This window comes from Meriones unguiculatus, chromosome 16, assembly GCF_030254825.1.
Source record: "Meriones unguiculatus strain TT.TT164.6M chromosome 16, Bangor_MerUng_6.1, whole genome shotgun sequence".
Lineage (NCBI taxonomy): Eukaryota > Metazoa > Chordata > Mammalia > Rodentia > Muridae > Meriones > Meriones unguiculatus.
In genome coordinates this window covers 10,730,305-10,754,816 of record NC_083363.1, presented here as the reverse complement: position 1 = coordinate 10,754,816, position 24,512 = coordinate 10,730,305, and the positions used below count along the sequence as shown (strand labels likewise).

Sequence of the window (24,512 nt, the reverse complement as noted above, 5' to 3'; positions counted from 1 at the left end):
TGACAGCTGCTGATGGAGGACAAGCTCCTGTAGACTCACCTCCCTCAACTACCTACCTCCTGTCACCAGCTGTATTCAGGCTCCCAACTGCAGCTCTGAAGATACCCAGTCCCCAACACCTCAGCGGTATCAGTTTGCCTTGGTGGAACCTCTCCTCCTCGCTCCCTTCATCCATACCTGATCATGCTCTAACAGGCCAGGGGGATGGGAGAGGAGGGAGGACAGGGCATCTTCAGCCCTCAGCTGATGACCACACTTCCCCATACTGAACCACAAGGAGAATCTACTGGCAGACAAGGGGCTGAGAACATCCATATCCAGGAAAGCAAAAACCATTATATATTCCTCAGATGTCTGTCTGTAACAGCTCATAAAAAGCCACATGGTGTGTGTATGTGTGTGAGACAGAGAGACTCTTGACTGTCACAGTCAGTGCAGGGGCCCTAGTACCCAGTCCCTCTGCTCCTAGGGCCGAGGACAGCCTAAGATAGACTACAGTGGCTAGGAAGGTATCTACCAGGCGCAGCAGTGCGAGGCGAGGGAGGGAAGTGCTCTGTTCTTGAGGCACATCCCAGACATCATACATGGAGTTCTCACCGTGGCTTTCCACAGACATGCAATAGAAGACAGAGCTCAGAGACAGACTCGAGGGGCTACCCAGAACTGGGTGGCCCACACTACCCCACAGCTTTGAGGAAAAGGTCCCTGTGGGTCTTCTCAGGGAATCCTCCACACCTGTACCAACCTCCACAGCTGGCTGCAGCAGCACTTCAGTCTAGATGGTAGAAGGAGTTGCGCTGGGCCACCCTGAGATCTGGCTGTGACCAGATGTTCTTTTCCAGATCTGTGACACACCCCCTTCCCTCCCCTAGGCCCAGAATCAACCTGGCTTCACGCACATCTCCTCACTTTCTGTGCAAAGAGCTAGATGACTCAGAGGTCACTTTCCTCCAGACCTGAGAATGGCAGAGGGTCTATCCAACTTCTCAGAGATGCAGTCACAGCCAGGCATGGTGGCTCACGCCTTTAGTTCTAGTGCTAAGGATGCAGAGGCACACAGATTTCTGGGAGTTTGACGCCAGCCTAGATAGCAACTTCCAAGCCAATCAGAGAACCCCGTCTCAAAACCAACCCCACCCCCAAATTTGCATTTGTTGTTCTGAATGTGCCTTGTGGTGTGGTGATTAGAATGGGGATGACTTTCCTCTAGGAGCAGGAAGAGGCAGGGGAAGTGGCCCTGCTCTTGGTAGTCATTACAGCCACCAAGCCAGACACAGGCATGCTGAGGGAAGAACAGACAGAGGGTCCTGGGGGCCTCATATACCACCTGGTGGTCCTCAAAGGCTGGCAGCTAGAGGTGGTCAGGTTCCAATGCCTATCTACTCTGCATATGGGCATGCTAACTCTCATATCAGGTATCCACGCTGGAAGTGGCTGGTTAGTGTCAACTCTGGTTCATCAGTGGAATGTTATCTTTCCAGTATGGCGCACACTGCACCCCAGGGCTAGAAGCTGCATCAACTGGCCCCAGGGTTTTGGGTGTGCTAGACAAGCACTGTCACACCACTGAGCTACATCCCTAGTCCTTTTCTGAGACAGTTGACACCATATACCCAGGCTGGTCTTGAACTCTTGATCCACCTTGATTAATTATCTAGGTGTGTACCACGCCAAGTCTCATTGGCCTCTTTAGTGTTCTATCTCATCTCTCTCCAACTTCCGTGTGTCCTTTGTACTGATACGAGCCACAGATTCCATGCACGTGAGCCTGTGTTTATGTCCTTCCACATCCTCTGCCCAGCCCACCCTCCTAACATTTTCCCAGGAGAAACCAAATGGTCCCTTCTCTCGGAAGCTCCCTGGCTTGCTGCTCCGTGACACGGTGGAGGTAACGCAAAACCAGCTTTTCGGATGGCTTCGGAGGCTGACGGGGTGTCCCCACCAGGTTTGGTCTGCTTTAGGTCCTAAGGGCCCTGACACAAACTTGGCAGAGCAGGTGGGGCATCCATCTTGAAAGCTTTCTGCTTTCCATTTTATTGGGTACAGGCTCTCTGTGCCAGGGAATCCCTAAATTTTCCTCTCTGATCCTGGAAATTTCCACGTTCAACTATACGGGGCAGGTTGAGAAACAACTGGGTTCACTGTAAACCAAGCTCTTCTAAGCTCAAAGTACATGAATCCCACACGTGGGGGTCATGGGAATTGCATGAAGATAAAGGGCCTCTTCCCTAGAAGGCAGCCAGGGCCAGGGAGCAGTGTTATGGTCCTGACCGGTGTTCCCTGAGCACAGCTCGCCTGGCCAGGTGGAGGCTAGCACACCATGAAAAAGCGAGCTGAGGAGGTGCTACCGGAAATAAACTGCTTGGCCACATGCAGGGTGGGCTGGGAAGAGACCTGGTGGACGTTAAGGGGCACAGGAGCTCTCATTCCCCAAGCTGAGGGTCAACGCTGTGGCGCCCCAGATTACCTTCCCAGGCAAGGGTAGGACTAGGAGGACCCAAACCCCTCTGGGGGATGGATATAAAAGGCCTGTCAGGCAGGTAAGGGAGATGACTGCAGTGGAAGCACATTCAATACCAGGGAAAAGAAGAAAACATAAGCCATGAGTTCTTAAAGACACCCACTTCCCAGCAGGGAAGGTCTGTCAGCAAGGGGTCTCTTGTCTTAGCACTTGGGTCTAGTTTTCACTGCACACTGTCCAGCACATTTCGATCCCTACCTCCATCTCACTTCCTTTTATAACACTGCTGTACTGATTTCAGAGCGAATACGGCAAGTCTCAGGAAAAGCAGAAAGGAACCGCAGATGTCCCCGACAAATATTCCAAATGAGCCCTTAGAGGCTCGAAGTCCAGCAATTGCAGCTACACTGGCCTTCTCCTGGAGGCAGCCATGCCGTAAGACACACTCGCTGGGCAAGGTTCCCTCGTTCCCCACTGGTTCATTCACATGTTCCACAAGACTCTTGAATCTACTGGGTACCATCTCCTCTTTTTCCTATAACAGGTCCCTTCTCTTCCATAGGCATACAGCCAGCAGGTGAACTCCTGGCAGGAGCCCTTGTGAATACTTCTTTGCCCTCTCAGCATGGAGCTGTGTGCAGATGGAGACAAGCCTGGGCAGGTGTGTGGGGGGGGTGATCCTGTGGCCACCATACTGGCCTTCAGAGACAACAGGGCAGAAATAAACCCAACTATGCCTTCTGCCTAAGCTGAGCAGAGCCTGGCTTCTGCGTTTACAGCTCCAGGATGGACTGGGCAGGGCTCTCTCTAAAGAGGGCAAGCTGGAATTCATCTCTCAGTCACTGCTCCACCAAACCCACTCCCAGAGAAGGTATCAGAGGGCCTCTCAGGATGAAGAGGGTAGACAGCTGTTCCTTCACAGTACACAAGGGAGAAGGTATGGGGCTAAGCAGAGGCCACACAGCGCCCAGGCCAAAGCCCAGAAGAGAAAGGCATGGATCTCTGGAAGGTGTTAGGGAGAAGCCAGAGTGTGAGCTGAGCTAGGAGTAGTGGCTAGTAGGAAAAGAGGCCTGGCAGAGAGCAGATGGAAGGAGCCTGCAGAAGAGCTGATGTGCAGTTCTGAGGGACAGACCAGAGGAGGAACACACATCTGAGAGCTCCAAGTGTGTCAGAGCATCAGGGACCCTAAAAGGATCCCCTCTGTAGGACTGCGCCTTCTCTATGGCGCAAAGTACCCCAGGAACGTGCCTAGAAGGGCACCTTTGGAAAAGCCAGAAAGGAAAGAAGTTGGGGGCGGGAAATGGCTCAGCCAGAGTGGGTATTTGAGTTTCATTTCTCTTGCCATACTGGTAGAGATACTCCAAGATATTTCAACCCAGTTCTTTTTTTTCCCCAGAGAGGGCAGCTGAGTTCAGATGACCTGTCCAAGCAGCTAAGTCTTTAATCAGCATCACTTGATTCACTTGATTCCTGTGTTGCGGTGTCACCAAGACTGGGCCCCCAGGCCGTCAGTGTGGCTGGGGATCATGCTTGCTCGGAGCACTGTGCTGTAGGTAGTACGGCCTACCCAGCGGCCCCAGAGTACTTCCAAACTCCACACTGTGCTCAAGTTTCTCCTGCATGCCAAGTACTTCCTTGCAAGCATCTCAGCCCATCTCCGCTCCTCAGAGTGGTTCTGGGCTCCTTGATGACAGATGAAGTCACTGAAACACACACTAACAACTGAATAATTTATGGAGTCCCAGACTGTGGGCTAAAGGTTGGATACAAGCTTCCAAACCCTTCCCACAGCCTGATGTATCCTTTCACTGCTGTGGAGGCAATGGGGCCTCCTTGAGGAGCAACACCCTACAGGAGGGTGAGTCTTGGGGTACATGGGGGTGGGACATGGTCACTGCTTTAAGGGTTTTTGAAGCCTTTCTCAGGAGAGCAGAGAAAGTGGAGGTGGTGGGTAAGCCTGCAGTAGCACTCACGAGTGCTTATCTACTCACAGTGGACTTGAGAGCAGTGTGGGAGGACAGGCCTGGCCAGGAGCTGGTGAGGCTCTGCTCTCCACTAGCGGCAGTCTTGGTGAGCAGTACACCATGGAGGAAGCACAAAGCAGTGGCTCCTGTAGGCACGGAGCACTCTCCCGGCTAAGGCTGTGCCTGTGCTCCCATCTCAGGACATCCTGCATTCTGTGATTAGGGGGAGCATATTCCCGACAGCATCCAGGCTCCTCTTTCCCCACATTACTGACTCAGCAGCCAGTCCCTGCTCCCCTATGGGCCTTGGTGTAGGCAGAAGAGCTCTTCTACACACACTGCTGGACCTGGGGGCTGCTGAACACAGCCTTTACTCAGCCCAGAGCCAACTAGAGCAGCAAGCAGAGGCCATGAATTCACATTTAGATCTGGTTCTCCCAGCACACTGCAGTAACAGTGTAGCCGCTGGCCATTCCGAGATTCCTGCCTCTCAGTCACAGATCCTTCTAGAACTCCTTCTCTAAGGCACAAAGTACCCCAGGAACGTGCCTAGAAGGGCACCCTTGGGAAAGCCAGAAAGGAAAGAAGTTGGGGGAGGGAAAGGGCTCAGCCAGAGTGGGCATTTGAGTTTCATTTCTCTTGCCATACTGGCAGGAATAACTCCAAGATATTTCAACCCAGTTCTTTTTTTTTTTTTTTTTTTTCCCAGAGAGGGCAGCTGAGTTCGGATGACCTGCTCAAGGATGTCCAGTGACAGTGGGACCAGGAAGCAGGGGTCTATCTCCCTCACCTCAAAGCTTCTCCTCATGCCCTAACTTTAACACTCCCAAAGGAAGGAGCTGGCAGGGGTTTGAGCCACATGCTTCTCAAACCCAGTAATCTTAGCACAGAGAAGGCCTGGCCCGGGAGGCCTGCTCAGAGGGTGACTGGCAGCTGGCTGGTGTCCCTCCACTGGCAGTATAGGTGCCTCACAGAGTTTAAGTGCTACAGGCCTACCTTCAGCCTCGGTCCTCCCAGGGCTTAGCTGCTTTCTCCAGCTGTCCCTTGCTGCCACACACAGGACTGAGATGTGATACTTGTTCTGATTTGCAATTCTCAGGGTCACGCCCAGTAGGGCACCAGGCCAGACAAGAGGGCAGGAGGGAGGATCTCATCTTGGGGCACCTAGAAAGGTTGTAAAGGAGCCACCTGGCACCACACAGAGGCACTGATGAGGAAAAGATAGCAGATTGTGACAGCCCTGAGGACACCCAGGACACTTGGCCTCAGGGAACAGGTGGGCTGCTAGGCAGATGGCAGTAAAATTTCCCCTCTCCACTTCATCTAGGCTCCCAGTTCAAGGGTTCTGAGTCTGTCTGGAGTCTCAATGAGATCTGCCTAACCAGTTGAGGCACTGCCCACCCAGACTGCCTCTAGCTTTTGACCTCAGTCCAAGGGCCTCAGCCTTGGACACAATAGTTGCCCTGGCTGAAACGGAGTTGTTATAGGTGGGAGAACAAACAGGCGATAGGGCTGTATCTGCCTTGCTCTTGATGAGCTCATCATCTGAGGTAAAAGTCTTGGGGAAAAGAGAGCACACACCAGCACGAGAGTCCAGGAAACAAGGATGGTACACACTATCACCTATGGAGCCTACCTGCAAACTGAGGAGAAAGCGAATGTTCTGTGCCAAAAATAATAAAACATTGACTCCAACTCTCTTAAAGAACGGGTGCGGGGCTATGTTCCAGTCACCCAGGTACAAGCACAAAAGAGAGGCTGGTGTGTGAAATAAGAGGCCAAGAGAGCAGAGACTTTGAAGGGTGTCTGGGCAAAGCCAGAGGAAGCGGAAGACAGAGGCGGAGCAGACAGAAATGAGAAATGGGCAGCTGAGACGGGAGCAGGCAGTATAACAACTCCCTTGGAGCATCCTAAGACACAAGGAAGTATTTCCCATGTCATCAAAAACACGAATGCCCATCCCATAGTAGATGGGCTACAGGTTGACACCCGAGCTAGAACTTTCAGGGTCATTATGAAGAATACTGGATTGGAAAAGGTAACAAGCAGGAGGCAGCAGCCTGGATGCCTGGAGTGGGGCCTGGCGCCTTAGCTGATACAGCTGGGGGATGGCCCATGGAACAATGGGTGAGCAAGGCTTTCTAGAATAGCATACTCTAACAACCCTGTTCACAGAAAACAGCACCGCCTGCGAATCCCTAAAAGACAGAGAATCCAGTCCTCTCCCTGGGGAGGTGTTTCTATGGCCCTTCTGGACACAATGGTACACAGGTGAGAGAGTAAGAATTCTATCCCAAGAGCAGAAGAGACATAGTGTAGGAGCAGAGCTGCTAAGCAATGGAGAAATGGTGCCTCAGCAGGGTAGAGCTCAGCTCAGCAACCCCACCCCCACCTCAGGAAAGCACGAAAACCTGTGCAGACTCCAACACAGTCTCAAAATTAACAGCTAGATTTGAAGAAGCCAGGGATAGTCCCATGCAAGAAATATGCACAGTTGGGGGGAGGCAGCACCCTTCAGTCTTGGGGTGATACCTGTCGCTCACTAACACACACAAGCCACTCACACAAGACTACCGAGAGAGGTGTGAGGGCTGGTTAGAGAGATGCTCTCAATAGCACTGAGCTCCTGCGGCTGACTCCAGCTCTCAGGCGGCTGCCCAGCTTCTCCCACCTCAGATTTCACTTCTCTCGCTCTGAAGAGGCTAGCTCCTTTGTGAGCCAGCAAGCAGCAGGAAGCTGGGGCTACATACAGCGCAACTCTCCTAACAGCTCTTTGCGTATTACACCCCCTTTGTCCCCAGGAAGGAGAGCATCAAGGATGCTGCCAGTCAGCTGGGTAGCACCCATGGCCTCTGGTACTCCTGCTCAGGAGTCTTGGTGTTTGAATCTGGGTCTGCTTTCTAGGTAAGGTAGCTACTCATCTTCGTGATGCTCTGAGAGAGGGACCCTGCAGCACTTCTGCTCCATGCCTAAGATGGAGGGGAAGCTGGGAGCCCTTCCCTCCCAAACACCACTGTAGACCGAAGTTTCTGCAGTGAGCACCTCAGAACCATATGGGAGGCAATCTGTGGTCGCAGGACTGTGTAGAGGCCATCAGGGACACCCTTACTCTCCATTACAAGGTCCTGGATGTCCAGGCAGGGCTACTGAGGGCAAGGGATTCCCCATGCCATTACAGGTAATGAGTCCTCAACTGACTCGGGCAGGGGCTGGGGAAGCCTGCAATTTGCCTGCAGCTGGCGTCTGCCGTTTCCAGCCTTTTCTGCCAAATGAGACATATCATGCACTAGGTCCCCTCCCCTCCCCCTCCTGGGAAAAGCAGAACCGACAAACAACTGAGCCTGGGGAGAGCCTGGCGGCCAGCCCTGCCCCCATGTGCGCGCGGAACTAGCAGGGCCCCTCGCCCAGCCATGCGACCCCTACCCCAACCCTACCCCTCCTCCTACTCTTGAGTGCTGAGGAGCTAGGACCCCGGGCCCAGGTTTCAGAGCTGGCCCGCACTAGCAAAACGCTGGCACCATCTTCCCACCCCCGCACAGCAGCTATTTATAGCTAGGGAAGCACCGCGCCCGGGCGCCGCTGCCCATCCCGCCCGGCGGCCCGCTCACCATCCCCGAGAGCGGCACCGCGCAGCTTTTCGTCAGCGCCTTCTACCGCGAAGTTGTTGCATCTAGTGGCTTTCGTTTTCGCAGGCGCACACCCACGCCTGGGCTCCGGCCCCGGGCTTGGTCGGGCTGGGCTGTCCTGGGTTTGCTGGGCGGGCGCAGTACAGACTCCACCAGCGCCAGCCGCCCCCGCGTGCCACTACCTAGGCCAGTCTGGCCTCCCACCTGCCGTTCGATAGAACACCAGCCCAGTCCGGGCACCAGGAGCACCGCACCCACCGGTCGGCGACTTCCTCTGTAGAGGCGCTTGGGGAAACCACGGCCCTCGGGCTTCCTGCTGCGCCTGGGGCTGGGGCAACTGCCCGAGCCCACCCGGGGGAACTGAGCGCAGAAAGGCAGAAAGTCAGGCAGACAGAGGTGAGGTGGTCGTGCAGCCCTGGTCCCAATCCCCGCCCTCGGCCACGGGCAAGTTCCTACCCGCCGGCTTCCCGGTGGCATCTGTGCAGGAGAGCTAGTTCGGGCGCCAGGCCATGGCCGCGGAGGCTTGCTCCGCTCCTTACTCGTGGCGGGCCGGGGCGGGGCAGGCAAGACCTGGACGGTCCCCCGGCAGTCGCTTGCCAGCACAACTGACTTTTGCCGGCCAATCCTGGCGGGGTCCCTGGCCTAGCCAACAGGGGCTCGGTGACGATGGGCTGCCCAGAGGCTGAGGGGTGTCTAGTTCACAGCCCTAGGCACAGGAAGCTGTGGGATGGGGAGGTGAGGAGTTGGGGAGGCAGGATGGTAATGGCCAACGGCAGCATGGGAGGGCAATCTTCCACCTGCGGTGGCCTCCAATGTGCACAGCACCCATCCCCGTTTTGTGCCACACAGTGCCTTGTGGTGGGTAGAAGTGTAAGTTGTAGGAACACTAGAGCTGTCAGTTGGGAGTAGAATGAAGACGTCTGGAGTAACATTCTCAAGAAGGCAGCACAACAAAGAAGTGAGCTCTCCAGAGGGAAGCCATCTATTTTCCTACAGGGACTAAAGGTGTGGGGCCAGGTAAATGAAGACCCCCCCCCCCGCATTTCAAGAACAGGTACCCACTCCTGTGAGCAGCTTTGCAGAGTCCAGGGCAAGGTAGTGAGCCTGCTCTGCAGAGGAGGAGCTCGGGAAACAGTGCTCTACCGTGCAGAATGGCCGTGGAGCACCCACAGCACTGACGCGAAGGGCATCCACAGCCTGGTGAGGCAGGCTGTACAGGAGCTACCCAATTCCAGGCTGCTCTTCCTGCCCAGGAAGAAAAGAGCACTGCAGGGAAAGCACAGAAGACACAGCTTCTGCACATCTCCCCTCACACCAGGGATGTTTAAGTCCACTCCCTCTCCACACTCAAAAGGGCTTCTTCCACCTGGTCTGCCGTGACACGACACTAATTCCTTGAGCTGGCTAGTTTCTATCTGCCCACCCTAGCTTCTGCTCACAGCTGTCCCTAGGATTACCAGGTAACTTTAATCCAAACTAGCCTGGGTCCAACCCTCCCTCTGCTCAGCCTAGAAAATAATCCAGTTTTCTGCCTTTGGAAGATGACTTTCTGCTTAGGAAAGGGCTTGTTGCTAGGGACATGGAAGAAGCAGGACTGGGCTCCTAGAGGACATTCACTCGCAGGTACACACACATGAGCACAAACCTTCTTCAGTCTCCCAGGACAGGGGCTTCATATGCATGCCCCCACGACAGGATCTCAAGAACCTCTTAATGGGGTTGTCTCCCACTCACTGTACCCTCACAGCATCCACACTGCTGCTGTTTTTTGACAGATAACACAAGCGGGAAAAGGTTCAGGGAGGCCGGGCGCTGGTGCAGTTACTCTGCTGTTAAGACTAGGGACCCATCACACAGACCTGGCCAGCCCCAGCCTGGTTCATTCCTTGCAGTTGTCCCCAACTGCTGGAGCAGACATTGTGACCAGGTGCCAAAATGTCACTTGTATTCCATGTAACTCATGACCTCACTTCATACCTTTTCTCCTTCCTGGCAGGTCAAGTCAGACAAAAGGAAGCTGAGAATGTGTGCTCATCATCCCCACCCAGGCCAGGAAGAGGCTGTGTTATCAGTGTTGCACACAGCTGTCTGGAAGGAAGACTCCAGGAGGCTTCCAAGCCCACCAGCAATACCTACTCTCCAGAGAATGTCTGCCCTGCCACAGACAGCCCTCACACACTGTGGGGAAAAGGTTTACTGGCATCATTTCACCAGTCAGCACAAATGAACTCGCCATGGCTTCTGGGGAAGGGTGCTGAGTGGCCTGAAGGCCCAGTACCTGACTCACAGCAACAGGGAAGCCTACAGCACATAAGAACTTTTGAGGGTAGGGGGTATGTGTTGCTAAGTCCTGAACAAACAAAAATTCAAGAGGGGCATCCCTGGAAGAACACCCACTCCCAGATGGGCTCTGGAGGCACTGGCATGCCCATCTAACCTTATTTTTCAGGGTAGCATCCCAGGCAGTCCAGGCTGGCCTCAAACTTCATGGTGACTTTCCTGCTTCAGCTTCTGACTGAAGATTACAGAAGTGAGCCACTACCTATTGCCTTGGCCTCTTAAACCCTGTTTCTACACCACATGATGTCCTGCGCTCCAAGCCCTGGCTTATGCCAACTAACAGTCTCCAGAGGCATCCTCACCTCTTGCTGCCCAGTGATAACAAAGCCCAGTGAGATATTCCTCATAGGGTGACAATCACCCTTCTTGTCCCCCTCACCAGAGGAATGTTTTTGAGTACAGGCTGGAGTGGCAAGTGACAACACCACGACAAAAGTTAGTAGGTCTATATCTACATTACATCCTTGAGAATTCTGCAGGCTTCGAAGAACTTTGGGCTTCCTGGTACGTGCTAATAGCCTAAACAGTTGAGACCAGTGGGTCCTAGTTGCTCATAAAGCTCCTGGATGTTGAAAGGTGTGGACCTCTACCAGTACTCTGGAGAGAGAGCCACTCTTCTACCTCAGGGAATCCTGAAGGCCTGAGGTTGGGGGACTCTACCAGCCAATGAGGCTCTGCTGAATAGGCCATCTTGATCACTCTCTCTGCAGGAGCCCTCTTGAGCAGCTATAGGTTTCCTTGGGAATGGAGACATAGCCTTTGGCATACCTAGTCAATGGCATATGAAGACACTCATATGGCTCAAGTTGGGGTGAGTCTTTGGTCTTGAGAAGCTACATTCTGAATGACAAAGCTGGGCTGTACCTGAGCTACCCAGGGACCACGTGTCCCCAGTGGTATCTTATAGCTGTTCCTTTTATAAAGATCTGACTCCTTACGGACCTTCAAGTGTTTCTTGGTTCCTTTCTTGCAGGTTTTTCCTTTAGTCCCAAGGTAGAACCCCGGTTTTCCTTCTGGGGTGGATTGAATGCTATGACAAGAATGCTCCTTAAAGAGTCCTAATTTCCAACCTTGCCACCACTCGCCTGCCTCGGAACTGTAGGACAGTGGCTCTGTGTAACACATGGTCTGGCAACTTTCCTACTATCTATATGACAGCCAGTTTTCTTCTTTAAGGTTGACACAAAGTTAAACAGGCAGGTCTCCTTTCTCCCTAGGTTCTGCGAAAGCCATGTAGTCTACTTGATTCTCCTGAGCTAGAACTTTGGTCCCAAGATGCTGACCCTCCTGCACTATACAACTGTGCAGTGCCTACTGTACACTGTACCCAATGATGCCGAGGGAAGACAGAGGTGAGAAAGCATGAAAAAGCTGCCTCAAGGAACATCTCCAGGCTGTTATGCCAGGGCTCTGCACAAAGACTCCTGTCCCTAGGACTGGAACTCTGTGCATGTCAGCAGACAGCTGTGCTGTGCTACTCCAATCCGCTGAGTTCTGGTGTATGTGTGCACCTTCTATGCACAGGACAACTGTTCCCAACAGCACTTAAGAACAGTCTCTTTCCTCAGAACAGAAAAGGTAGGATCTCAGCCAGTCCCCAGGGCTCTTGTGAACCCTGGAATGGGTATGTAATGGGGCATAGCTTAACTGGCACCTTCCGCCTAGCTGCACAGTACACCACAGAAAGAATGATGAAGATGGAGTGGAGACATGACTGCTGTGGAGAAGTGGCAGGGTGATCTTCTAGGTGGGGTAGCACTGGAGATTTCTCTATATAGGGGACCAACAAAAGAAGGAGAGACAGCTCACAGCAAGGCAGAGAAGATGGGTGCTATCTGGGAGGACAGGTGTACTTACTATGGCAGGCTTATGTGTGGCAGAAAGGGAAAGGTTGCCAGAGGTCAGAGGAATAAATCAGGCCATGGAGGCCAGCAGCCTCTTAGGCATCCTGGATGAGCTGTGAGGCACCAATCTCAACCATGAGCTCCCTGCCTAGGACCTGTCTTTGGCCCACTACTGAGGGCAGATCTGGCCTGACAGCAATAATGGCATCCGGGCCTTACCCAGTGCTGCCTCTATGAGAGATCCTCACTTCCACACTTCTCAACAGGGTGTGGACTGCTGGGAGTCCCTGAGTACTTCATTAGAATACAAGGCACTTACAACAGGCTCTGCTATGGCCCCACTTCTGGCTGGACAGGGGAGCCCACTGCAATAACCTACTCTTCAGAGAACTGCTAAGCTGTTTTCATTTCAGGAGGGGAACCCACATCCTAGGAAGGCCTTCTCTGGCAAGCACACTGAAAAGCAAAAACAATAACAAAAACAAAAAAACCAAGCTAATTTATACTGATTTCTCATCTCTAAAGAATGGCTTCTGTGGCTTAAGGATTCTGGCTGGCCTAAGAGAGTGTTTGTGGGAGGGAGTCATGAAGATTTCTTCATGGAGGAAGGGTAGTCTGAGATCAGATCGTGGCCTCTGTCAGGCAGCAACAAAGAGTAGTACAGGTAGCTGGGAAAGGCTAGGCTTATCCACAATACAGAAAAGACCTGAGGCAGAACTGACACCATTGTGGGCATTCAAGATGCCAAGAAGGCTTATGCCTACTGTTTCTTCCTGCTTCATGATGACCATAGAAACTCTTTGCATCCTGGGTAATGTCAGAAGAAACACCCTACAGAGCAGGGTCAGCTCCACATATACAGAGTCAACTCCCAAACCAAAATGTTGAAAATTCCAGATGCAAGTAGAAAGGCTTAACCTAGGCATAGGTGGATAGGTGGTCTCTACAACTCAAGGCCTCTCACCCACCATGAATGGGTGAGAGCAGGGGCTATTGAGAGAGAGAGAGAGAGAGAGAGAGAGAGAGAGAGAGAGAGAGAGAGCGAGCACCTATTCAGAGTAGGGACACTGATGACAAAATATGACCTAGGTCTAACTTTGAATCAGCTGAACTTGACATCTGATTACTGAAACATACTGCTCTCAGTCCACCTCAGTGATCTTCCTGCTGGCTCTGCCCTCTTTATTGGAGCCTCCTATATGAGGAACTCACGCCACACTACTTCCTTTGGTTTTTGTTTTCCCATGAAATGCCTTCTTTCCGATACAAGGCCAATTTCAAGTTCAGTTCAGACTTCTAGAAGTGTTCCTCATCACCTCTGCTGAAGACTGGCACAGTCATCTCCAGGACCTACACCAGCACACTGGAGGTGCCTGGGTTCAGGGTTGGGCATGAACTCAAGTGTAGCAAATATAACAGTGGACTCCAAGCTGAGGGGAGAAATCCCTTACCTTGTACCTGCACAGAGGCATCATCCTCTGTCCTCTATAAAGGGACTCCTCACCCACAGCCATAGGAGGCCAGCTTTATCTGCCAAAGGTATCCAATCTCCTCTGTACCAGATGCCCTTGTCTAAGGCAAGTACTACCTGGTTGATCCATGCAAAGTTATAGCTGAAGCATGGCCTGCAGTGAAAGACACTCTATGGCTAGGGAGATTCTGCTTCAGAAATATAGTCCCATGCTGACCCAGTGGCTGGTCTCTCTTGGGGCCCAGAGCTGGCCCTCATTTGCCTCGTTGCCTCAAGAGCCCCAATCTGAGTTCTTGAGCCAATGACTTGGTATGCCACGCAGACAACCTGCGCCCCGCCATTGATGGACTGGGGTCTATCTTAAAGGTTAACAAGGGCTTATCTTTGTTGATCTACGGTAAGAGGTACATACTTAGTACTTTAAAAACGGGTTGTCATTTTGTTTTGCTTTTTGAAACAGGGTTTTTTGGGTTTTTTTGCTAAGTAGCTCAGCTGGCTGGCTTCAAACTCACGATCCTGTTTGATGCAGCCTCTCGAATACTGAAATAACAAGCGGGTACCATTATGACAGGCTCAATCAAACTTTGTTTTTGGATTGGTGAGATAGCACAGTTGGTCAAGACACTTGCGGCTGAGACTGACAACCTGAGTTGAGCATCAGGACCCACATGGAGGAAGGGGCCCACAAGTTGTCCTTGACCTTCCTGCACATGCACTTGGCACATATATGGACACAAGCAGGCATGTACCCAAACACACGTGTGCATACCCCAAGCACACACACATTTTTAATCAAGCAGACTCACACAGTTCCTCCAAGGCACTTTACCAATCTATCCCGATCTATCCCACTTTCTCTACTATCGATGAGCTTTGTCACGCCTGTCCCTTTATTCACCAAGTCCCTTCCCCACCAACTGGCCCCCTGAACACAATGGTCACTATTGCTCAGCAGTATTCTGTTCTCATGTGGTCTTTAACTTAACAGTAAGGTAATGTTTGCTCCACTGCAGATGAAGAAACAGTCTGCAAACACTAACTGGCTTGCTCATAGCTACACATCTATGGGATGGGACGGAGCCAAGTGTGGAGGGGGCTTTCCTCTGGAGAGCAGAGGTGGGATAAGACATGCGCCACCAAGACCTATGTATGTGACAGAGTCTTTGGCTTGCCCCTCCCAGGCAGCTCTTGGCTTCAAGAGCCTGTCATCATGAAGTCAAACTTTCCAAATAGGAAAAGCAGAGGGAAGAAAGGGAAGAAGGAGAAAGGAAGGAAAGGGGAGGGAAAAAAATGGGGAGAGGGGAAAACTACCCAAGGAAGGAGGCCTGGCACTGAGCTAAGAAGGGCGCTAGGCAGTGAGTGCTGGGCACATGGCAGACAGGAAGTCTTAAGCTTCTCAGGGTTCTGCTTAGAAGCTGGCACGGCACAGTACAGCTAAGCAGGTGGAGCTTGGCCCTTTCTGCATCTGCTGGAGGAGCTGCCATGGCATCTGTTTTTCATTGGCTGTGTGAAAAGGTTTCTTTTGGAAAAGGAGATGGAAAACCACTGACCCTATCCAATTGGCCCACCTTTAGAGATGGAGAAACTGAGGTCAAAGGGGCTGGGGACAGGAAGTCTACCGTGAGGCAGTGCAGAGTCCTTCCCCAGTGTGTGCATTCTGAGTATATTTGCTTTAGTGCTCGACTTTCCAGCCCATCCTGTTATGCGTAAGCCCACTTACAGAGGCTCTTAGCTCCAAGCCCCAAACTGGGGCATAGCAAAGGATAGAAGCCCTCAAAGAGCTCAGAGCTACCTTAGGTTCTCTGCTGCCGTGGCACTGATCATGAGCTTAACGTGGTGGCCTATAACCTGTTGTGAGGACATACTCTTCTATGGGAACAATGCAACAGGTAGGACTACCCAGTGCCCTCACTCAGTGTCCATGGCCACAACATGTCCAGTACTCTGAAGCTGAATGAACAGGGTCTAGCACTGCCACATCTTTACTCTCAAAAGCGTGAATTTATAGAGATCTCTCCTTCCTTTCTCTGGACCCCGGAGTCCCCAGCTCCTGCTCCTCAACATCCATGGAGCTCTCCCAGCTTCTGTCTTTGCCCAGGCCACCTACTCTTCCTGACTTCATTCCACTTTGAGGACTCTGCTCAGGATCCCATGCATATCTAGAAGCACATCTCTCCTGCCACTGCCCTTGACTGTCCCAGTGCTGGCCAGCACACTGGGGCCTGGAACAGTTCCTGGGGGCACTACCTAAGCTGAAACCATCCTGCACAGCCATCAGAGAGACATGGTGAGGCCCATTGCCCACCCAAAGAAGAAATCTTTGAAAAATAATCTGAATCAGGAAAAGAAGCCTGTGCTGGAATGTTCTCTGTGAGAACATTAAACAGTATGCTCTTGATTGAACACTCACTCTTAACAGGGTGGTTGGGGATTGGAAGGAACCCAGGCTGAGCCTGACTGAACATATCTGCGAGCACCACAGTCCATTTAGGGAGAAAACAGCAGTGGTCCTGAGCATCCTGAGCAGATGTGCAGAAACTCTGGCATGGAGGCTGGCCCACAGGACACAGTCCTGAGCCCTTGACTCCTCGCTCTGCTGCTCACTGCCTGTGTGACCAGCAAGCCATGCTGTAGCATCTACAAGGACTTCTGCATCCTTTCAGGACTGCCCCAAGGACTCAGGCCACGAATTAAGAGTTCGCCCTCTTCTGCCCACGCATTCTGGCCTTGCCACAATTCTCAGTACCTCTGGTGGTCAGAAAAGAATGCACACCAGAGGAAGACATCCTAAAAGCTGCTTACACTTGATTTTTGTTGCTTTAAATCAGAGCTGTGACTGTAGCAGCCAGGCTTGGCAAGCTCTAACTGCTATAACCTGGGCCTGGGCATCCGATGCAAGGCCCTGCCACTCCCCACAGTGTGCTTCCTCTTGAAGGCTAGGAGACTCATAGCTTCTCTCCACTTGATGTCCAGGAAGAGGTCTAGCCTGAACCCGGACTAAGCCAGTCTGAGCTGTATAGTTCCAAAAAGTTCAGAAGCTCAGGATATGAGAAAGACAGAGGTCAGTGCAGACTCTGAGTCCACGCTAACCCCTTTAAGATTCTCAAGAACAGGACTTCTTCTCCCTGGAGAACTTGAAGTGTGTTTCTTTTGTTTACTCTGCTTGAGCAACTGGCCCATGGATCATCTCAGCAATGCTAAAAATAGGAGGATTGCAGCAATTCAAACTAGAGCCAAGAAACTCACATTTCCTCAATTGAAACTTTCCCCTGCTTCTCTGTCCTCAGATTCCCACTATGATGTGACTGGTTTCCTTTCATCCCAACAGCAAAGGTTCCTGCTGTACACCTTGGGCCATACTCTTGATGAAGCAACAGCTGAATCGGGCCAAGTGACCTAAGAGTGACAGCCACCAAGAAAGGGGTGACAAACAAGAGAAGCCAGCCAGTTTTCTCACCAGCCAGGGACACTTATGCCTACTGTCTTCAGTGACAAGCTGTTACGGGGAAAGAGAAAAAGCTACCACCAATATCAAACAATGTCTTTTGAGAACCAGAGATTCTTGTTTCAGATAAGGTGACTCTGGATTGATGAAATGAACAGCATTCTCCTAATGATGGCCTCCCGCAGCATCTTCCCTGAGGACCACTGCTGACTCGTCAGGGGTCTGTGCGTTGCAGCAAGCCTGCTGAGCCCTAGAGCCCATTCCTTTGCCTTCCTATATTCTCTATCTTTAGTCCCCTGCCCCTCTATCAGTCTGTCTCTGGAATAGTCTATGACTTAGTTCTGAAAACTTAAAACTCCTGCTGAGGTATATAACACAGCTTTCTGCTAAGGCGGGACTGTGGGGAGCCTATGAGCTGCTCTGAGCAGAAGAACCAAGGAGTGGCAAGTGGTACCCAGGTCCAACCTGTTCCACTTCACCTCGAATTGAGGAAGCACTCCTTTGGTGACACCCAAAGAAGCTAGGCCGACTGCAGAGTGGCTTGCGGCAGACCAAAAACAAGAGCCCCGAGCTCTACTGTCCCAGGAGAGAGGCCAGGCCTCTATAAGCCCTGTGGGCAGAGGAGAGAAAGGCGCTTCTGTTTTTACAGCCTGCAGCACCTTACAGGTGCTCACCACTTTTTCACAAGTGTGCAACAAGTTTACAGAGGGGTAACACCATCCTTGAATGGGAACAGCACCAGTACAGTATGTAAGACTCACAGACACTATTTCCTACTAAGTCCCAGCCAGGCAGTCTGGGCCAGGTACAAAGGCTCCAATGTAGCAGTCAGGAGCAGCCTCCTCCTTTTTTTTCCTTAGCCTGAGGAGTACCAGTCCCTGGATGGAAATGCTACCACAAAGACCCGGTACAGGCCAACTAGCCAAGTCCTTGGGGCACAGCCAAATACAGTCCTGCTCAATCCTAGCCTAGCTACTGGCCCCCTAACTAACCTTACTTCCCAGGGGAAAGCTAGAAATCTTCTGTCCTCCTGCTTGTTGCCACCCTGTTTCCCTCCCATGTACTCCTGCCTGGAACACCCGGGCCAACTTCAGTGAAGGAACAAGCAGGTTGCTGGCTTTCTTCCCTTGAGTGAGGCTACTAACCTCTCTAATCATGGGCTCTACTGCTAGATAAACCAAGGCTCAGAGCCCTCTTTCTACACAGACCAGCATGGGACCTGGGCCAAGTCACGTGACCTATCAGCATCCCTGGAAACTTGTAGATTGACCTGTGATCTGAAACCTGACTGACTACGTGGCAGGCTTAGAACTGGCACCTGGCATGTTTACAGCAGGTCAACATGCTTCTTTAAGTGTGAGCACAGTGACAAGTAAGAGTGTAAGGAACAGTTACAGTTGTTTCTCGGTGGGAAGACGATGCTGTGGGACTGACCTGGGGAAGCTATAGGCTATTACAATCCAGTTCCTATCCCGATGTTCCCTGGCTCAGACCAGTACACATGGTAGAGGAATCTCCATGCCGATGCTTACATGTCTTGTTTATATTGGGCTTCACTGCTATCTACTCAAACAAGCCTGCACTTGGGTTTGGTGTTGGGGACAAGGATTATCAATAGCCCCACTAAGCATGGCACCTCTTTGAAGCCAGAGGGATGGAAGAACAGCCAAGGAGAAAGTATGCCCGATGCTGACTAGTGAAGGCAATGCTCGAGCTGGATCTACCAATAGGGACTGCGGCTTGCCCACCTGAGCCAAGATATACCTGTATGTTATGCTCTGAGCTGCTGCTCCCCAGTTACTCATCTCAAGGAATTCTCAAAGATGGGGGAATCTGAGATCCCACATAGTCACTAGGTACAAGGCCAGGGGAAGACACTAGGAGTGTGACAGTAATGCTTTTTTAGGTTTGCTGGGCTCCACAGTGTTCCCTGTCGGGCTCCGCTGGTATCTACGCAGGTAACAGCTCTAGGGAAGGAGGGCACTGCCTATGGTGTGGCCTGGAAAGAATGTGTCTACTCAATGGGTAGGGGAGGAGGACTCCCCAAGGCCACAGAACCAACTGGCGATAGTTTGAGTAGAACGAGTATAAATGATCCAAGGATGGCCAGTGGGGCGTCCTTAGAAAACTTTTCTCCATCTCCATCTCTGGCTGGTCCCTCAGCTGGCCCCACCAGCAGAGGCCCTTCTTGCCCCTCAACCACATCAAGGCACTTGAGACACCAGGCTCTAGGGTTAGGGACAACACACAGCACAGACATTAAAGAACAAAGATGGCTCACAGTGCCCATCCCTCCCAATGGCTTAAGCTGCAGTCAGGACAAAAGACCCACCTGGGCCTCTGTAGTGGCCGCCTAGTAGGAGTGATCGAGCCCAGAGCCTAGGCAGATAAAGGGAACTAGCCTCAGGTGTGGGAAGGAGCTCAGCTTCCCCGGTCATCTGCAACCGGTGGAAAACAATCCATGTTCCTCACCACACCCTGTAGGTGGGCCCAAATGAAAACCATCTATGACAGATGGCTGGGAAGAGCAGGTAATTTTGTGGGAAAGAATCCAACCCAGTCCTGGACCATTTGGCAGTACATGAAAGTACTAGGTGCACAGGGATTGCTCCTTGGCATCCAGGTATTTGTCCTGGCGACTCTTGAACAGGTAAGGCAGCTGCAGCTTTATAATGGTAGAAAACACACATCTTCTGGGAAAGGGGCAAGACAGAAAAGATGGAGCTCACGCCAGACGGCAAAGCATGATGTAGCTGTAGCCACGAAAGGGAGCAAGAGCTCCCAACTATCAGCCCAGGCCACAAAGCAAGGGACTGCTACAAGTATGTTTTAGTCTGTCCTCCTAGAGCCAAGGTAGGCCTTAGCTTCTGGAAGACCTCAAGCCTGTGGGAATCAGGGTGTTCACTACACCCTACTTTAATCCTGTCCCTTCTGGATACAGCTCTGGCCTCTGGGATGGATGGAGGATCTTTGGGATCCAGAGATCTGAGGCTCCATGTGTATCACTCCCTAGTCCTAAGAATGAGCTGTATGTTCTAAGTGTTGGGGACACTCATGAATCCACCTGTTGGGACCATTCTGCTCCAGGGAAGCATTGGGCCTTGTGTGAGGCCAAAGGGGTAGAATGGCCAGGAGCTAAGGCTACCTGTACCCCAAATCTAAGTTTTTCTCAATGCCTTTGGTGGGAATGTATCTGATACCCACTTGCAGTACCCTTTGCTTCTTTCAGAAAGGCTAGAAACTGGGTTAAAACAGGAAAAAAAAAAAATCCCAGTCTGCTAAAATAAGCAAACATTTTTGGGGAAGATGAAAGAGCCATCTCTGGCTCTGTTACTATGGGAACACTTCAGAATCAACTACAAGATAGGGAGAGATGCTCACCCTGGACAAAACAGCTTGGTTTCAGCCCACGCAGCCTGCCCGCCCGCCCGCCCAGAGGTGAACATGCTTGCATAGAAAGTGCAGGATGTTTCTGGGCACCCAGACATAACCCCAAAGCTTCTGTGGTGTGGGCAAGCCACCCAACATCACCTGTCACTGACTTGGCTGTGCTTCCCTAGCTAGACCCCTCTCTCTAGGCAAGGCCAGCCCTGCTCCTTGCTCTACTCTGCAACAGCCCTGGCCTGGTATTTGTTAAGTAGCAGCTTTTTCATATGCCTGCAGGCCCAGCCTCAGTCTGTTCTCAAACCAAGTCCATAGCTATATGCCTTTGGCCAGATCCTCTAGACTCCAAAGAAGGAAATACAACAGTGCCAAGCTGGGCCCCAAGCAGGAGTGCCCAAGAACTCCACCTATCTCTGGACATAGACTACGCTGCTGTGCTGGGTATAAAAGGATGGGGAAACAAGGGCTTTCAGCTGGGCATCAGCCTACTGCTGCAGAAGCTTCAACCTAGGAGCTCTGATCTGTTCTTGCCTCAGCCTCATGAACACAGGACCCCCCCCCCCATTAAAAAAAAACACAAAACATTGTTGTGGGAGTAGGTACATGTATGTGAGTACAGGTGTGCTATGCCATGAAACATATGTGGAGGTCAGGGGACAATTTTTAGGAACTGGTTCTCCCTTTTGCTTTTGCGTTAGCTGGGACTGAAAAGTCATCTGTGATTAAAGAGAGACCAGCATCACTGAGGCAATATCTCTGGAAAACATGTCCTCAAGGTCATTATACAGAAGTTGTGGTGCAGACTGGGCCAAAGGTACAATTCAAAGCTGGCAGTTTAACTCCCGGTTTTTATCATATAGGACATGCAGAGCTAAGGGGTCATGCAGGATTAAGGAGTCATGGAAAGCAGCTGACACCTGGCACTGAGAGAGGCCAGGAAAGGACACTGGTGAAGGTGCAGTCTCCATTGCAGTAGAGACGCTAGCATAGTGGAGATGCCAGGACCATAGAACCACCACCCAGGACAGCTTCAGGTCCAAGCTGCATGTGTTGTGAAAGGCAGAGACTGTGAGTAGAGCCCAGAAGATCATGAGTGACTACAGGACACCGAATCACAGGATTTGATTTACATTGCTGGATTTTGATTTTGCTTTGTTTAGACTGTGACTGTGCCCTGCCTCTCCCCTCTAGGAAAAAAAAAAAAAAAAAGTATTTAACTTATTTTTATTTTACAGGAACCCACAGCTGAGAGATTTTGGCCTTTTAGAGTTTGGGTATTTAAAGAGACTGATCATTTAATTTGTTTGAATTTTTAAAGAATGTGGGACTTTCCCCTCCCCTGTCCTGCAACTTCCTCTGTAGACCAGGCTGGCCTTGAACTTAGAGATCTGTTTGCCTCTGCCTTCCAAGTGCTTGGATCAAAAGTGTGCACCATTACTGCTGGGCAAGACTGTAGGACTTTTAAAAGTTGTAAAGTGTTTTAGATTGTAATAGTAATATTGATTAATAATAGTAATATAAGATTCTGGATAAAAAAGAAATGAAAAGTTGTGGTTTAATAGTAATATATTGGTGTGTCAAGTGTATAAGGAATCAATGTCCTGGTTGTTTTTGTTTTGTTTTTTTTTCTTTCTTTCTTTTTTTTTGTCAGCTTGACACAAGCTAGAGTTATTTGGAAGGAGGAACCTCAACTGAGAAAATGCCTTCATCAGATTGCCTGTCTGTAGGACATTTTCTTGATTAATTCTGATGTGGGAAGCACTCTGAGCAAGGTGGTCCTGTGTGGTATAGGAAAACACGCTGAGTAAGTTGAGTAAGTCATGGCAGGCAAGCCAGTAAGCAGCACTCCTCCAGGGTCTTTGCTTCAGTTCCTGCCCCAACTTCCTTATATGATGAACTGTTTATCCTGAGAGAGAAAATAACGCCTTTTTTCCTACTTTGCTGTTGGTTATGGTCTTCATCACAGCAATGAAAGGCAAGCCAAGATACCCTCTGAGCCATCTTATCAGTCCATGAGCAGAGATTTTTTTTTTTTAATGACAGAAGTAGGGTGGCAGGAAGAGGGTAGGGTGGGAGCTATTCTTTCTGGTAATGCTCATCCCATCACTATGTGAAACAGTGTCTGCATCTGCACTAAATTCATTTCTCTCTCCCTTATCCATGGGTCCAGACACACCATCGAGCATGCTGCATGCTTTGCTGTGTCACTGTGGAGGACCAGCCAGCTGTGGGGTAGGTCCCGTGTGCAAGAATCCCCACCAGGTTCCATCCACCCTTGTCCTTTAGAACCTACCTCCTTCCCTTGCCCTGCCACATTTCCCATGAAGTTGCCTCAGGGAAGGCCCAAAGGACTGTCCCCAAAGGTGCTCTAATCCTGGCCTCTCTTTCCAGTCTGCTTCCTAGCTGGGCAGTAGCCCCTCCCTGCACTTCCTACATGATCGACAGCACCTGCTGAAGGCCTTGAACACAGATGTGCATAAGGGGCTCTAGGGCAACCTCCTGTACCCCACACCCACCGCATCGGCACTCAGTGGACTAGATGGCTGTGCTTAGAGGCCATCCACGAGAAGAAAGAATGGAGTCTTTCACCTACGCAGTGAGTGTCTCCTTTAGGCCAAGCTGGTCCAGAGCATACAAAAACAGAACAATGAAAGCACTAGGCCCCATGGCATGTCCACCTAAGAGGTATAGAAGAATCCCTTGTGGGCCTGGTATGTGTGGGATTCCTCCTTGGCTGCCTCTGCTGCCTTAAGGTAGGCCTGGCAAGAAGTGTTGGGAAGGGGCCTGGAGAGCCCAGGAACCACAGCAGCTACAAGGATAGCCTAAGAACTTCTCCAAGATTTAGTGTCAGTGAAATAAACAACAACAACAACAACAACAACGAGTTTTTGAAAGACATATACACTGTTAACACAGTCACATATACAAACGTGTCTATTTTTAAAAAGAACCCGGGCATGCTTACAGGAGCAGCTCAGATACAGTGCCTGGGTAGTCGTCAAAGCGGCTAAGGTTTTTTCTTCTTGCCATGCTAGGCAACAAGTCTAAGAGGCTAGAGTTTAAGACAGCAGACGTGGCCAAGGAAGAATGCACACATACCACCCACAAGGGATTCTTCCAGCCCTCCACGAGTAGAACCTGGAGCCTGCCTTTGGTTTGGGCAGGACCCACTTCTGGAAGAAAAGTGTCTAGGACTACAGGAGGAGCTGAGGGAGTAAACGTAATGGGAAAGAGGTGTCAGTACCCAGCTGAAGGATGACGCTAATTTCAATGTCAGGAAGACTCACTTATGGGGAAGGCATGGACGCAGGCTCACCTTGCAGTATCCCTGTACTGTCTCTAAGAGGTCAAAGTATCAACAGTAGGGAAGGAAAGGGAAGAAGAAAAGTATTTCCCTGAGTACTTACCATGTGACAAATTCTGAGTTACAGGCACTACACCACTCTCTAACATGGCTCCAATAGTTAGCCTGTGTCTCCCTAGCCTGGAAAAATTCTGTCTCAGCCTTTTGAGTAGGGAATTTCAGGCATGCACCACCTCACCTGGATCCTACACTTACTTCTCAAGTCAGATAATGGAACTCCACTTTATGAGCTGAGTAACCAAAGGGCTCAAAACAAACAACTTGCTTCTAACTCAACGGCATATAAGTATACAAATAGGTTTGCGAAAGGGCCCACTGAAGTAATATATAGCATTCTTTAAATCAGTAACAGAAGAACTGATAATCCAGTAGAACAATGAACATGAACAGAAACTATATAAAAGCTAAAACTGCTGGACCAGGGATACAGCTCAGTGGTAATGTGCTTCCTTCCTACACGTGTGAGGTCCTAGGTTCAATGCCCAGGACCACAGAAAAAACCAACTGGACAGTTAATGTGTTATTAACAGAATCTCACTCACAGAGAATGAAACATGGTAAGAAGTTTGCTTCCTCCTTACTAAAAAGCAAATATTCGCTCAGGTGGATGAGG

At 51.0% G+C, this 24,512-nt stretch overlaps 1 protein-coding gene and 1 long non-coding RNA gene across 4 annotated transcripts in view; one reads left to right on the top strand and one right to left on the bottom strand.

The window, feature by feature from the left end:
• The window catches only part of Cabin1 (calcineurin binding protein 1), a 127,882-nt gene that overhangs the window by 10,711 nt on the left and 92,659 nt on the right, over positions 1–24,512 (bottom strand). The window lies entirely within an intron of this gene.
• On the top strand, positions 7,996–11,328 carry LOC132648350 (uncharacterized). Its single transcript, XR_009586729.1, has 2 exons — positions 7,996–8,447; positions 10,048–11,328. It is a non-coding gene; the product is annotated as an uncharacterized LOC132648350 (long non-coding RNA).